The sequence below is a fragment of the Bactrocera oleae genome, chromosome 6 (genome assembly GCF_042242935.1).
Source record: "Bactrocera oleae isolate idBacOlea1 chromosome 6, idBacOlea1, whole genome shotgun sequence".
Taxonomy (NCBI): domain Eukaryota; kingdom Metazoa; phylum Arthropoda; class Insecta; order Diptera; family Tephritidae; genus Bactrocera; species Bactrocera oleae.
Window position 1 is genome coordinate 42,155,018 of NC_091540.1, and position 15,060 is coordinate 42,170,077.

The window sequence follows — 15,060 nt, forward strand, 5'->3', positions numbered from 1 at the left end:
AAACTGGCGGCCTCAGGAAAATCTTTTTCAGAATTTCGGATAAAAACCTTAATTTCGTAACAACTAAGCTAAAACCAATTGAGATAGATACGGCGTTTTATAAATCATATACATACATATCAATCATACTCAACTTTTTTATTATAAAATTCATCTCTAAGAAGAATTTGATCCAAAGCGTAAATAAAATTAAAAATTTTTGAATTAATTTTTAAACTTTTTATGTAAATACATTTGTATACATATGTATAAATATGGTATATATAGGTTTTTCTTTTCATTCATAAATTCTCTCAATCTTCGCCAATCAATTTGCACTCTTTAATGCTAAATGATATTATATGATTAACAATCATTAACAAATAGACAACTACGGTAACTCGAAACGAATGCTACACATATAACTATATACTATAAATACACTCATATACACACAACTTCTACCGAAGTTAACGCGCCATGTCCATAATTATTTGACCGCACCATTCATTAATTCCGACTACTCAGTCTGTTAACAGCAACTACAACAACAACAATGCTGCATGGCAAGCAACTGGTCGAAAAAATGAAAACAAATGTTATGCCTAACAGCAACCGTTAACAGCGAGCAAATATTGAGCGCAAGTCGCTCAACGGAAACGCTCTGATTTATGTGAGAGATGTACTCGTGTGTAAGTACATATGCATATGTGGCTGCAGCTTGGAATGTAAATAAACAAAAGTGAAGCAGGGTTGCCGTAGCGATGAAATTAGGATTATACTATTGTTATTATTTTATTATTTGTTCAAAAGACACATACACCTTTTACATATAAATATACCTTCTCTCTGAAAGAAAATAAATACCATGAGCTACACTGTTCCGTTGCCGTTTGTACCCAAACTCACACACAGACGCACAGTAGTGGAACAAGTCTAGCCAGAGAACTTAGAACCAGAGAACTTAAAACAATGAGAAGGTGCAAATTGAATTTTGTATGATGCTCGATTGGTTTGCTGAAAATTTGAGATCAAGGAGTTCACCACTTTCTGTACAGTTTTGCTGTTATTTAACAGAAATGAGAATGTTAACAACGTTCTCTGACAAAATACGTATCTACCAATATAAAGAGAAAAATGAAATGAAATGAATGAGAAAACAAGAAATACAAATGCCACTTCACATATGCATGATTATTTTTTGCCACATAAACGATTTTTATGATGAAAATTTGATAAATTATTATTTTTTTGCACAAATGCTACATTGATAAAATGTGAAAGATTATGCAAAAAATGATATTTTACTATTTTCATAATTTTCTAATTTCAATTTTTACAGAATTAATAATTTATGTATGTACATCAATATGTTATATTATGTAATATAATAATATATTATCAATTATCAATAAATACATGTGAGCGCACTGCTCTATACGTAAGTATGTATGTACAAATATGCATATGACCGCCCAAAATAAGTAATGCATACACAAATCTACATACATTTAAGCGTACAAATGTAAGTACGTCAGCCAATAGGCAAAATACAAACATTGTTGTACAAAAACAACAATTGTCTCAAATAGCATCAGCACCAGAAATCAATATGGCACACCAACAACATTTTCATTCATGAACGCTGGCGCACAAGCAATAAGCTAAGTCGTTTCATTCATAAAAGCAAACGCCTTACACATCTCCCCGAGCATGCGTTTGCCTACAAGCGTCTTTTCGCGACGATGGCAAAAGCTAAAAATCATAAATTGAACAAATTTCTGATATTCCCTCTAGAAGAGAAAAGTGACAACCCTGCAAACACAGAAATCAATGACAAAAGTGGCAACAAAGCTTTTGTCGATTTAAAATATTTCACAATTCTAAAATATTTTTCCGTGGCTCGCAAAAATCTTCGTCAATATGTATGCATGCTCATATAAATACATACATACCTACAATGATTTGTGGGCAAAGCTGTTAGAGCGGCAAGGGAAGCGATGACAATCGGCGAGCGTTCGGTTAGTTTTCGGCACTTCTCGGATTTTCTACCAACAACACAATGTTGTGACGCTTTGTCGTCGCGTCAGTCCTTCGACAGATAGACTCTTTGACATAAAAGCAAAAAATGTGTCAACGGAGATTTCACATGAAGAATTGAGTGTACATATATACATACAAATACATACAAATGTGCAAACGACATAAGATATGTATGTCATAATATATGAAAGTACATATTTACGTACATAATTACTTTTACACATGCATTTGAAAAGAAAAATTGAAGCATGAATGTGAAATGCCGACGGCAAAACACAATTCTGTACTTTTGTGACTCCATAATTGTGTCAAGTAAATGAATGATTTTAAGAAATATATTATATCAAAATATTTTTAAATTATTATTAATAACTCACAATAAAGTAAAAATGAATTAACATAAAATAATTTAAAAAATAATAAATAATAGTTCAATAAAAGGGAATATATTTCAAATGGCATATCAATATGCCCAGTTTTGCTCACATATTATATTCTCTTCAATATTCGTCGGTTGGTTATGTTAAGAGAGCGTATGTGTACAGATTCACCGCTGTTATAAAAGCGAAAAATGTTATTTGTTTCTCGTGCATCTGTGGTGAACTCCTTGATAAATTCCTACAAATTGTTCGCTGTCGAACCTGCACCTTCTCATTGTTTTAAGTTCTCTGTTAGAACAATGAGAAGGTGCAGGTTCGACAGCGAACAATTTGTAGGAATTTATCAAGGAGTTCACCACAGATGCACGAGAAACAATTAACATTTTTCGCTTTTATAACAGCGGTGAATCTGTACACATACGCTCTCTTAACATAACCAACCGACGAATATTGAAGAGAATATAATATGTGAGCAAAACTGGGCATATTGATATATTGTTTTAAGTTCTCTGGTCAAGCGCTATGTGCACGTTTGTGGCACGAGATGCCGGCGTTTGCTGCTGCTGCTTGTTGCCGACTGCCGACTCTGCTGCCGGTGACTTCGCTGCTGGCTGGCCGTCCAACTCGCTGCCGCTCGGCGACTGTGCTGCTCTTGGCATAGCTGTAGCTGCCGCTGCTGCTGCTGCTGCTGCTATTAGTGTTGCTGCTGCTGTCGCTTTTGGGCTGTAGTTGGTTGCTGCAGTTTATGTCACTCGGTGTTGTGGCAATCGAATTCCAACTAGCGACGGTCGTGGACGCGTTTATCGGACGATTTGGAAACATTTTAAGTTTTCTCGTCTCGTCGAGTAGTGCGAGTGACTTGTAATGAATGCTGCTGCAGCAAAGCAAAGCATCAGACGTGCATACATACAAACATATCTGTAACTTAGAGTGCCTCAAATATTATTTTGCTAGATATGTGAATTAAAGTGCCTTTACGCAAACATACAGACACTTGTATGAATAAAACTTAATGTGACTTAAAATTTGTTAGTGCAACAGTGCAGGAAAAATTTTCTATACTGAAAAATATAATTTTCTCTTGCATGTTGAAACAGTTTTTTCGGAAGAAGTGTTTTAAATAGTTTACATATAACCATATATTTTATGAAAATTTTACTAAGAGTGTTTATTGGCTTTGCGCATGTGAAATTTGCATTACGCTGTACGAAATTTTAATACAAGTTTCTATAAACATTATAAAATTTTTTTGTGATTTAAAAGTGTTGAAATTAAGTTTTTGTGCTTAAAAAAAATAAGTGTATATAAACTGATGTGCCTTTCGTGCATTTAAGTCGCTCGGAAAATAAAAACGAAAGTTATTTGAAACTATGCACGTTTAAATCTATTAAGTGGAAAATTATATATTTTGATAAAATTTTCACAAATAAAGATATTTTATGGACTGTGCGTATATATTTGGAAACAAAAACTTTTTCAGCGAATATTACGTAAATTGTTGATGTTTCAAATTTAAAGCAAATATTTAAAAAAAATTAAATAAATAACGAGAAAGACAATTAAAGCGGACGCAAATACGAAAATTTTTATAAAAAAAATATTTCACGACTCTTTTGAATAAGTGTTATACTTGTTGTGAAAATAGTATTACTTTGTTTGAAGATAAAGTAAAATATAGACATAGACTGGGTACTATATTGCTGTGCAGTTTTATGTGAAAATGTTGAACTTGGTGAAATTTAAATTACTCTGCTGATATTTGCTGACAGCAAGCAGTGATATTCCAAAAAGGTAAACCAATTATTTAAGGCGTTCAGTTTATATACAGAGTTTTTATTGTAATAAAGTTAACAGGAGTTTTTTTCCAAAAATTAAATAAGCAAAAATAGATAAAATTAATTACAAAATGGATAAAATATTCTTAACTAAACAAAATAATAGATAATTTAGTTACTTTGACTGATAGTGAGTAAAAGTAGGAGAAAATAACAGTAAATTAAAAATTAAAGGCAATCAAATGAAATCAAAACTACAATTGTATTATATTAAACCAAATAAAATAAACTAAATGAATTTAAACAAAAAAAAAAAAATCGTAATAGTAATAAAACTTGATAAAATCCAAAACAAATTAAAATAATTCAAGATTAATGGAAAAAAACCAATTTTAAATATAATTAAATAAATTACATGGAAGTGAAATATTGTGAAATTAATAACTGAAAATAAGATAGAGGGAATTGAAATAAATAAAAAAATTATAATATACTTATATTGATATTAATTATTTTAAATTAAAGTTAACGAAAAAGAATTAAAATGAAGATATTCAAAGATAAAATTTAAAATATTTATTATAATAAAACAAACTAATATAAAATAAAAATATCAAACTAAAAAGAAAAAATTGAAAAATATAACGAATTAAATTATAATAAAAAATTAATAAATAAATAACAATAAAAATGTTAAGAATGTTAAAAAAAAACATAAATATGTATAATCAAAGTAAAATGTCAGTAACTAAGTTTGTACAAAAGAATATAAAATCAAATAAAAATCTTTTATCTTAAAATAAAATAAAACAAAATTGGATTCACTTTATTAAAAGATAAGTTAAAAAGAAAAAAACCAAATAATTTAGAAATGCTCTTAAGTAAAACAATATGTATAAACAAAAGAAATGCAGTGAAAATAAAAAATAAATAAAACAAAGCGAAAATCAACTAATTAATTTGAAAAAGGATTTTAAGAGTTATTGTACAACAAATCTCTAAAGAGACAAACCAAAAAAAATTATAATTTTCCCAAAAGCATCAGTACAAGTAAAATTATGTTGCTAAATAAAAAGTTTAAACAAAACATATTAATAAAACATAACTTATTTAAAATAATTAAAATAAAATATCAACTAAATAAAAATATAAGTTAAAGCTAACGAGAATAGCAAATACAGTATTGATGTATAAGTAAATTCTTCAAGCATATTCTAAAAACAAAAACTATAATATTAAAAATCTAAAATGTTTTTGAAAACAACGTTGTTGAAAAAATGTATAATTAATAAAAATATTTTCTAAAATTTTGCTGAAAACTTAAGTAAAAAAATATGTTGGAAAAAAAGAATTTGGCATTTATTATGAACAGATTATTTGTATAATGAATAATAAAATTTTGCTGTAGCTTTGTCTATTTTTGAACTTTGGCAGCTTTCTCGTTTCATAAATGCGTGCTTGAACTCCTAAAGGTTGTGAAGTTTCGAAAGAACATTTTTTTTTGATTTTTGCATACAATATTTTTCTAGTTCAGTTTACCTTTAAATGCGTTTTTCTCAAAACTATATTTTTTTTAATTGGCTGCAGTTGTAACTAGAAGGCGAATCATCCGTTTGCTTTGACTTTTATTCTGTTTATTTTCGTTATGTCTTTCTGTACAATTACCTCTTTTTCGATTTTATGAAAAATGTAATTTTGGCGGACCATATTTTTTTGTTTGAAACGGCGGTGAAGACCCCAATCAGTGATGCAGTTTAAGTAATTTCTTTAGTAACTTGGGAAATGCGATTTTTTTTTTTGGAGTTTTTTTATGATGCACATAAATATTTATTCATTAAGCTATACATCTATCTTTAAATATATCCTCAAATTTTAAAAACATTTCATTCACTAGTTTTCTTTCAAAATTGCCCCAAAAATCAACTTTTCTTAGGATAATCACACAAGTTGTGTGCAACAATCTAAATATAGGCATGTATGGAATTTTTTTATGAACCCTGCCTAAAAAAGAATTGTAAATGTATTTCGTAAGTATTTTTAAATTTTAAAAATATAAACGAAGAACTAAAGCAGCAATCGACCTACCCTAATACTTTACTCTACGTATTTAATTTATATTGCAATTGTTATTACTTCACACTTGCCAATTCTTAAATCGGTATTCTTCGAAAAATATATAATAAAGAGGCATACTTACTTAAATAAGTTTAAACTGCAAGTATGAGCGTTTGAATGTATGTGTGCTTGTTGCAAAATTGGTTCTTTTCACCAGAAAACTTTTTACTTTCCTTTTTTCTCACTTTGTAACTACTTCTTTGCACGCCTTTCGCTTTGCTTTTCTTCAGCCACACACACACACACACACACACACAAGCGCACGTCTGGAGAAGTTTAATGACCTAATAAATGTCTATAACAATCGAATCGAATTTCCAGTGAATGTGATCAATCAAACGATAGTTATACTGCGAGTCTGCATGCACAAACACAATTACAGTTAAATATATTATATTATATGTATACAAGTACATACGTGTTTTGGAAATGGATAAAGAAATGTAGTCAATTGCATTTTGTCATGTAATCTCGGTTACAAGTGTGTCACAAAGACTAAAAAATATTTTATTTAAAGCTCTTTATTATAAATGTAATCAATCAAATATGGCAGCCGAAGATTTTCCGCAAACCATCATAAAATTTTTGAAAATTTCGAAAAATATTTTCTACATTATAAATATAAAGTAATAACTTGTTGCAAGTTTTTTGTAGTGTCTTTTTTCAATAATATTCAGCGTTGTCATATTGTTAATAAAAAACATTTTAAGGACTTAAATATGGGAAATTAACTTTTATGTGCCAAAAAAGTAGTAACTTTACAAATTATTGCGGAAATATATTTCATTTCATAAAGTTTTGGAATTGGCTTTATTAAAACGACTTCGTTAGTGCTTTGTGTTATAGTAGAAGCTCAAAATATTAAACATTGCTGTTGTCTCTTTAAAATTGCATAAATTGCTACTTTTTTTGTATTTTGTATTTTTGCGCTTAAGCAAGATAATTGCTTGGGCAGGAATTAAAATTAAAAACACTATAAATCATCTTCGAAGTTTCCTTAACACCCGATTTTAATTAGTTTTAGTAGCATTAAAAAAAATTATACCTTAGCTTCACCGGATATTTCTAAATAACTATATTTTGTTTGAATATTTTGCAAAAAGTTCTTTGATTGAGAACCTTTTCCAAAAAGTTATTGGATATTGTCGAAATGATCACATTTAGAAATAATTGCTAGATTAATAAATATAGAAAAAATTGCACATTGATTAAAAATTAAGATTTTAAAATATTTTCATTATATTTTGAATATTTTGACTATTAGTTTCTGATAACGTATATCGTCTCTTAATATCACTTTTCATAAGTTAAAATAAGAAGGAGAAAACGATACAGACTAGCAATTATTGTTATAACTTGGCTATATCTGATAGAAGAAGCTTAAATTTGTATATATGTAAATTATAGTGTGTCAAATAAAAATTAATATTTATTTTCCTTGATACTCTGAAAAATAGGTTCTTAGATACCTCTAAGAAAATCTATCCAAATATGAGCTCTTAATTGTAACGGGGTCCTCTGTTAGATAGAAATATTCAAATCTCGCTTTCAGCTACTTGAAAAAATAGAAGAGACCATTTTGTAGAGCAATAAATTTCCTACAAAACTATGAGTTTTGTAATTTAAAATGTTTTTTTTCATTGAGTTATAAAATTGATAAGAAACAAATTTGCCTTAAAAGCATCAAACTTTAACCATTAATATCTTTTAAACAGTTAGGTTTACGAAAAAATCGGTAAAAATCATTTTGTAGAGCGTTCAACTTACTACAAAATCTATGAAACGAGATATTTTTCTAAGTTGTTGGAAGCGAGATATTATTATTTCTATCTTCCCGTTACAATTAAGAGCTTATACTTGAAAATAGTTTTGTAGAAGTGTCTAAAAACTAATTTTTCAGAGTACCAGGCGAAAAAAAAATCAGTTTTTTGACACACCCTAATAAATATCTGTATATAATGTAATCAATAACGATGTAGTAAACAATATGGTACATGAATATCTTTAGTATCCGATAACTTATATTAAAGTATTTGTTAGTAAAAACACTAATATTTTATTTAATTTTATCTAACAAAAGTGTCAATACACATAAAATAATAATCAATAATAACAGCTGATTTTAGTGATTACACTATAGCTGCTTAAATAGGTTAGGCTAGTATAGAGCCCTGAAAATTGGAGCGGTTAAAATTGTACTTACTGAAGTCGAATGATCAGAAGGTTACAACACTTCAGCGGATTGGAAAAAAAATTGTTCACGATTCTACTAATTGACCTAAAAATACGGAGACCCAAAGGTATACTCTAAGCTAAAATAAATTTTAGATTTTTCAAAATCCTATACAAATCTAAGCTCTTAAGCCCAAAACCTATATTATACATACTTTAATTTTTTGAGAAGTGTTGACAGCACATGGAATATTCTAAAAGCCTTTCTTTATTTGCAAATGCTCTTAAGTCACTGGCCATGTTTTGACTCCAAAGGCAGCATCCAAAATTCACAGATCTTTATGTGCGTGAGTGTGTGTATAATCATATACATTATAGAGCCTCCAAAAATAACAAAAACAATAATAAATCAAATATCGAATAACAGAAAAAAGGAAAAAAACCGTTACCGGCTTACTGCACACTTGTCACGCTGTTGCATTGACTTCAATGGTTTTCTCCATTGTGCTTTTTCGCGCCTTTTTCGTTTGCTTTTATTGGTTCTTTTATTTCGATGGTCAACGCCGCCGCCACACCAAGCAGCCACTGCTAAGCGACCAATCAAGCAATATTTAGATTGTATCTAATGAATTCATTTGCCACTGCTCGCGAGTGACACAAGTGTTGGCAACACTTGAGCGGCTAGTAGCGAGCGTTCGACTTGAGCGAAATATTTTTTTTCGATTTTTTCCAACAAATAATTTTCGCTTTGGGGTTTTCTTTTTCTTAGGTGACGTGAATTTTCGTTGTGGGCGCTTGCGCGGTTCATCCACCCCCAGGTATGTGTACTACACATGTTTGTGTGTGTGTGACAACGCAACTTAGTGCTCCTGGCAGCAACCACTTGTTGTTTTCGAAATTTTGTCACCTGACTTGGCTTGTGGCCAACCAGCATGCAAACACTATTCATTTGTTTGTTTGTTTATTTGCTGCTTCTACTGTCCGTCTGTCCGTCCAGCCGCTCGCTGGCCGCTGTGCTGGCTGTTTGACTGTCAAATCGGCCGTGACTTAATGAACTATTAACAATGTTGGCAATTTGTTTAAGCAATAAAATTGTTTTGGTTTTGTTTTTGTTGTTAGTTGGTTTTTGAATTTGTACTCACTGTGCTGCTATGTTTAAATTAGATTCGCTTACTTTGTGTGCATGTAGTTGCTATTGTAGTCGCCAGCTAGCCTGCAAGCTGCATGCCGCTAGGCAACATCATCTCGCATTCGTCGTATTTTGCCAATTACAATTTAATTTCTGCCAAAGCAATGATTACCGCATTCGCCAGTCAGCGCTGCTGTCGTAGCACAGGCCAATGGTGGTGGCGGTGGCGGCGATGGCGTTGGTGCTGGAGTCGAAGCTGCCAGCAGTTTGCTAGTGATTTTAGCAAATGATGGTGGTGTTGTTTTTATTGTTTATTGTTGCAATTTTACTGCTAGCTTTTTGCTGTAGTTGTTTTATTTTTGTTGCTTTTGTTGTTATTATGATTTTTGTTGCATTGGCTGGTGCCAGTGATGGCGTTTAACATTTGCCAGTGCCACTTAAGGGGACTGCACCGCTTGCCGCCGTTCCGCAGGGACTACACACATGCACACACATTTCGCAACAATATTTATCAATTACTTCATTTAATATATGTATGTGTATATATACGTCACCCGCTGCCGCGTAGCAGCACGGCATTTTTATTTCACCTACTTTACTTGGCGGGGGTGGTCACGATTGTCAAATTATGCCACACAAACGTACGTTGACTTTAATTTCAATTTATTTAACAATTATTTTTTTTTTGTTTTCACATTTTTGTTGTTGTTTCGATTTCGACGTCAAGTGGCTTCTTTACTGGCTTTGCAGTTCGTCGCTTAAGTCTTTTATTTTTCACAGCCAAAGTCAAAGTTAAACTGTTCATGCGCCAAATTGCCGTTATTATTATTCGTGTTGTTGTTATTTTTGCTGTTGCAAATTCAAGTTGAAGGTCTTCTTCGGTCTGTTGGCTGACATTGAAAGTGAAAGAATGTTTGTGGCAACGCGTTTGCTGCGCGTGGGCAAATGCCGCAATAATAATATTATCACAGCAACAACAACTGCAATAACAACTACAATAAATACTCGACGCTTCGTTGATGCGTTCATTGAACGTGGCACAGTGGCAGTATGTGGTGTGCTGCAATTGTGCTCACTTTTACGCGACGATTTGCGGATGCGGCATTTAATTGCTCAATTTCCTGGCACTTTTACTTTCATTGAAGTGTTTGTGCTCCATGTTTTTTTGTTTTTTGTTTGTATACCGTGTCAGAATTGAAATGCCGTGCGTGGGTTGCATTAGTAGTACAATCAATGATAGGGTTTTAAGTAAGGAAACTAACGATGGAGTTATGCCTTCATTGAACTTTCTAGTGTCTCTAACTCTGCTTAAAAGTGTTTTGAAATATTATTACTATTACAACTTGGCTTACAGTGGTTGAAGTTGTTTCAAACACAAAGAGTCATACTCAGCAAGAACTAAAAATAATTTATTTATATGTGTGTAATCGAGTTTTACGGCAAAGCTTTAAGCTCAAATTAATTCTTATTATTTATTATTTGACTTCAAATTTAAACACTAATTTTCATGCAAAAATGTTTGGAGGATGTTACACTACTAAACCATTTTTAAATCACATTTCGTCAAAAAAGATTAATAATTTTTATATATATATATCTATGAATGTGTGTCTGTCTTTATACACCAAATTATTATTTTTTAATTTTTTTTCATACCAAAAATTGTCGAAAGTTTGACTCTACAGGACATATTTTTATTTAACTCTAGAAGAAAATTAAAGAAATGATTTATGCTGAAAATAAGGACCTCCGAACATTATAATTTTTTTGTTCGTTCCTTTTTTCAAGAAAAAATTTTGACTTTTCAGACGCGGTTATATATGTAAGAATGAGAATTGAAAACTTTTTATTTTTCTTTTTTAGGCTTTGTTTTTATAAAATTAAATTTCTTGCGAAATATTTTCAATACCCCAAAATAACGTCATCCTTTCAAGATCACCCTGTAGGTGCGAGACTTTGATAGAAATGCGAATACAACCGGACGGATATTATTTACATCACATGATGATTTTTCAATTGCATATATTATTGTAGCATACTTTTAGGATAATGCTGAATTCATGTGTCAATCGATATAAATTTTTGGAGAACACAGTTTTTGATAGTATTTATAAAATTGGAGACTTTAAAAAATATTAAGTAAGGCATAAAATTTTCAAAATATATTTATACGGAGATAAAATTCATTGCTCTGCTCTGTTATGTATATGATATCCGAAATAAAAATGCATACAAGAACTAAAGTTAATTAAATTTTCTGGATAAATATATGAAGATATACAATTCAATACTCCTAAGATAAGTCTGCTTGTTATTTTTAAAAGTTTAAAATGTGAAATTTTATTTGCCGAAATGGAAAGTACAATCCTAAAAAGTTGTCATTGATTTCAATCTGCAACCCTTTAATTTTATTTCGATTTTTAAAAAATGCAAATGCTTGAAGTTTATGAGATGTCTGCTAAGTGTTTACATATATCAGTACAAAACGTTTAAGAACTTTTTTCATCATCTAAGTCACAAGAATCGGTGCTTTATACTTAAAATCATGCAGCACCATCCTGCTTAAAGCAAGCTGTTGCTTTTTATGTTTTCATGTAAATTTGTTACATTGAGGTTTGAGAAAAATATAATTTCACTAATAAACAAAATGGTACAGTCTTTGGCAAATAATTCTACAAACTAATAAGCAAGCCCTTAGCAACAACTTTGAATGAGTTCAAGGCATATATTTCAGTAACAAGTATGTCTAGTTGTGTACCCAACACTGAAGCACATGTACTATTAACGTTTAATTATATGTTATAACGGTACATTTGTTTATGCTGATGTAGCGCATACTTACGCGCACCTAAATTCATTTCAAGGCACACGAAACCCCACAATGGCTAATTCAATGCTGCTGCACCTCAAACTAACCATGAAGGTTCCATACCATATTATAGACCATATATAATATATAAGAGAAAGAAATGCAAATTGCTCGAAACAAATAAGAAAAATACACAATTATATTTGTTGCAATTCGAGTGTTAGGAAAATTGAGTTACGCTTTTCTTATTTAGTTGTAATTAGAAGCTTCCCAAAAAGCTTGGAGGACAACTTTCTTAATTGTTATACCCTGAACAGGGTATATTAAGTCTGCTACGAAGTTTGTAACCCCCCGAAGGAAACGACGGAGACCCTATAAAATATATACATAAATGATCAGCATGATGAACTAAGTAGATTTAGTCATGTCCATTTGTCTGTCTGTCCGTACGCTCGAACTAGTCCCTCAGTTTTTAAACTATCCATCTAAAATTTTGCACCAGTCCTTTTCTCACTAAGAAGCTGCTCATTTGTCGGAACCGCCGATGTCGAACTACTATAGCATATAGCTGCCATACAAACTGAACAATCGGAATCAAGTGCATGTATGAGAAATTTGTTTATTTGAAGAGATATCTGCACAAAATTATGCATGAAATTCTACACTCACGCGATTTGTCGCTTTTATTTATGTGAGTAGCGAATGTGCAAAGTTTCCGTTTATTTTCCGGCCTATCTGACCCATATTTTGAACATGTAATGCCACAGCGAATTTTATTTGACAGTTTGCTTGAGGCAGAGACAAAACAGAGTTTTTTAATTTGATTAGTTCTACACATACAAAAGTATATGATAGTATACTTTTATACATACGTTTGTGTGTGGAAGCGAACGCGGCTGATGAGAACTTGCAAGGGGCGACACCGGTTCACACATTTGGGGCGGGTGAGAAACACATCTTTAATGTATTTTTAGAAACTAGCAAATATACGAATTTATAAAAAACAAGAGCGAAGAGAAATTCTTAAATGAAGGAAAAATTGTCCTAAAGTAAATAAGGCTAATTTTTTAGCAAGCGACTTTGCACAGCTATATTGGCGTCGAGTCTAATTGACCCTACGAGTTGGAAGTTGATATAGAAATTACTACACACTGTCTATATATACGTGAACTAGTCTCTCAGATTTTGAGATATCAACTTGAAATCTCTCACACGTCCTTTTCTCTCCAAGAGGCTGCTTATTTGTGAGAACTGTCGCTATCGGCTCACTATATCATATAGCTCCATACAAGCTGAACGATCGGAATCAAGTTCTTGTATGGAAAATCTTTTGTGTGAAAATATATCTTCACGAAATTTGGCATAGATTTTTGTCGAAAGTAACGCTACAATCTTCTAACAAATTCTTCAGATCGAACCACTCTTAACATATAGTTGCCGTACTAACTGATCGATTAAAATCAAGAAGAAGACCTTTCTATATCATTTAATGCTATAAAAATTGCACCTGTGATGGGTATTATAGCTTCGGTTCCGAAGTTACCGTTTCTTCTTAATTTCTTTTCCAATGAACCACTTGCAATCAAATCGAATGGAAATTTCAAAGTCCAAACCACCATTATTATTATTGTGATTGCACACAGTAGATTTTTAAATTTTTACATATTTAAATTTATTTGTAATTTCTTTACATGCTCGCAAACAGCAAGAAACACAGAGAGTTCGGTACTTGAGTAGTCACCACTCGCGGACTCATGCGCACAATTAGTAACTCCAGAGCGGCACAAAACACCACTTCCGGTCCTATAATAAAAGGGAAATACTACAATAATGAAAATATAAAATCACAACAAAAATAAAGTAAATACAAATAAGTGGTCCCATGCATGTGTGCGTTAAGCGCTATTTATGCCGTTTAAGTGCCGTTTTTGTGCCACAGAATAATACAAGCAAAGCGCTGGACTGCTTATATAATATAAACAGGGCTGTGTGTGTTTGTGTGCGTTGCTGCTTAGCCCGTTTTGAACGTTTACATACTTTATTACATAAAATTAGTGTGTTGTTGTAATTGTATTTTACGTTTTTGTAGGCACCATTCATTTCCTCTCGCCTATTTAATATTTGAGTAAGTACTCCAAACACAAGAGCAACAACAATTACATTCAAGCGCACAACAATAACGCTCCGCTTCCCTTGACACCTTGAACTGCCGCCGTGCCACAAAGCGCGTTGCAAGCTCATTCCCCAATCAAGCAAAGCCAGACAGTCGCTTGACGCACTTTATTAAGTTTTCAAATAAGTACTCAAGGAAGGGACAACATAATGACGGGTTTGTTATGTGGAAGGAGGGCTGGGCACCCTACGCCTCGGCGTGTTTATAAAATGAGTAACAAGCACAAGGCACAAGGGAAAAATAATCATCAAAATAGTGTTGTATGTACAAATTTGTAAATGTATGTGTGCATTGTAAGCTTCTTTACATGTATGCAAATCACTCTGCAAACAATTAAATTTACATTTCTATTTGCATTGATTTAATTAAAAAAAAAAACACACTTTTGTTTCTATGTCCATATGCAACTCTGTATGTGTGTGTGGCAAGCGCAATAAAGCCAAGTGCGAGTTGCCTAATTTTCTTTAACGGTAACACATTCGCTC

At 31.7% G+C, this 15,060-nt stretch overlaps 1 protein-coding gene across 4 annotated transcripts in view; it reads left to right on the plus strand.

The window, feature by feature from the left end:
- Positions 1-15,060, plus strand: part of LOC118680417 (streptococcal hemagglutinin) — a 423,094-nt gene that overhangs the window by 37,887 nt on the left and 370,147 nt on the right. The gene's annotated exons all lie outside the window — the stretch shown is intronic.